The sequence below is a fragment of the Trachurus japonicus genome, chromosome 10, assembly GCF_045865225.1.
Source record: "Trachurus japonicus isolate A0001 chromosome 10, Traja_1.0".
In the NCBI taxonomy this organism is placed as follows: Eukaryota; Metazoa; Chordata; class Actinopteri; order Carangiformes; family Carangidae; genus Trachurus; species Trachurus japonicus.
The window spans coordinates 31,246,581-31,248,508 of NC_140916.1; the positions used below are offsets into that span (position 1 = coordinate 31,246,581).

Sequence of the window (1,928 nt, forward strand, 5' to 3'; positions counted from 1 at the left end):
TTGACCAGTGGTTACAACACGGTCCCAAGGCGGTGTCTTCTCTGGTCAGATGATGATGATGTCAGCAACACTGCTGTAAAGGATGCCATGCGGAGGAACAGGTTCGATGAAATTATGTCTTCTGTTCATTTAGTTGACAACATGAAAATCACAGCGGACCCATTTTTCAAGGTGCGTCCCCTGTTTAAGCACCTGAATGATGTCAACAATGCAATCCCGATAGCAGAACATGTGGCAGTAGACGAGATGATGGTCGAGTATTTTGGAAGGCATGGGTGCAAACAGTTCATGAAAGGGAAGCCTGTTCGCTTTGGATATAGAATATGGAGTCTAGCATCCTCCTCTGGATTTGTCCATCAGATGGAGCCATATGCGGGAAGCCACACACATCTGGTGGAAACCGGACTTGGTCAGGGCCCAAGTGTGGTTCTTGGCCTGGCAGAGAAAGCTGAAGTGCCACCTGGAGTCAAGTTTTACCACGACAACCTCTTCACAACCCTGTCCCTGGTGGATGAGATGACCCTGCGTGGCTATGGCTGCTGTGGCACAATGTGACAAAATCAGCTCCATAACGTTCCCTTCACAGCACCCCAGACCTTCAAGAAGACACCCAGAGGAGATGCTGAGTGTCTGGTTGAGGCAGAGAAGCTGATTGTAAGGTGGAATGACAACAGCGTTGTCACTGTGGTGTCAAACATGGAGAGGGAGTTCACCGAAACTGAGGCAAAGAGATGGAATAAACAGAAGCGGAGCATGGAAAGGGTCAGACAGCCCAGGTGTATCCAAGATTACAATGCCCACATGGGAGGAGTGGACCTGCATGACCAGTTCATCAGCCGTTACCGAATTAACATTCAGTCCAAGAAGTGGTGGTGGCCATGCTTCAGCTGGGCCCTGAACAGTGCCATGGTGAATAGCTGGTGCTATTACAGGTACACAAGGCTGTATGTTATTAAGCAATATCACAATCGAGTTTGTCATCGCTAGTGCTCTTTGGTCGACAAGAGCAACAGTGATGATATCCAGACCAACATCACAAACTCAAGTGTGATATTGCTTTTACAGAACATTCTACATAAGTGGTATGATGCTGTTGAAAGGATGCTATTGATGATTCATCAATAGCATCATATGCAAACAAAAACATGGCACATTCATGCATCTATCATGCTTGTTTTGTCATTCATTTAGGTCCTGGAAAAGTGGGGAGAAGGATCTCCTCTCCTTCCAGAGGCTGGTAGCCCAGACCCTCCTCATGCGCCATGGTACAAAGCCAAGTAGGCAGGGCAGAAGGTCTTCCATGGCAGTGGCAATAACTCATGCCACCAGGTTTGACAGTCTCAGCCACTGGCCCTGCAACACTGATAGCAGGTACAAGCCATAGACTGTAAAAAGAATGGACGTAGCACCCGTGACGTCACCCATTGGTTTGGGGGAGTCTGTTTTGTGCCGCTACTACGGGGGTTTGAGCCGCGCCATGTTGGATTCTACTTGCCATATTTGGAGCGGTGCGGCCGTTGGCCGGCCGAGAGCCCGCCCACTGGCCTCGAAGCAGCGGTCTCCGGACCTGTCACTCAACGGTTCTGCGTCCTAATTGGCCAGAACTTTAAACCTAATAGTAAAACGGTAGAGTTTTTAAAAAATTCACCCCCCTCAGAGTGTGTGCGGGGGTAGAAACTATCGGTAGAGACCAAAAAAATAAAATGTACCAGGCTGTAAATATGTTTTTTTAAGCTGTAAAATCGGCTATTTTAACATGGGGCTCAATTGGAGTTGCTCCCTTCTGGAGCCAGCCCCCAGAGGAAGAAGAGGGGATTGCTGTTTTTTGAATGCGGAAGTGAGTACAAGCGATGCAAGAACTGTGACGGACGCGCATCATTTGCGTGTGAGAAGTGTTATGTGCCACTACATGTGGAGTGCTTCAAGAA

At 48.4% G+C, this 1,928-nt stretch overlaps 1 long non-coding RNA gene across 1 annotated transcript; it reads left to right on the forward strand.

Annotated features, from left to right (window-relative positions):
* The first annotated feature begins 433 nt into the window (after positions 1–433).
* On the forward strand, positions 434–1,928 carry LOC146980278 (uncharacterized). The gene is made up of 3 exons (XR_015036819.1): positions 434–932; positions 1,192–1,387; positions 1,858–1,928. It is a non-coding gene; the product is annotated as an uncharacterized LOC146980278 (long non-coding RNA).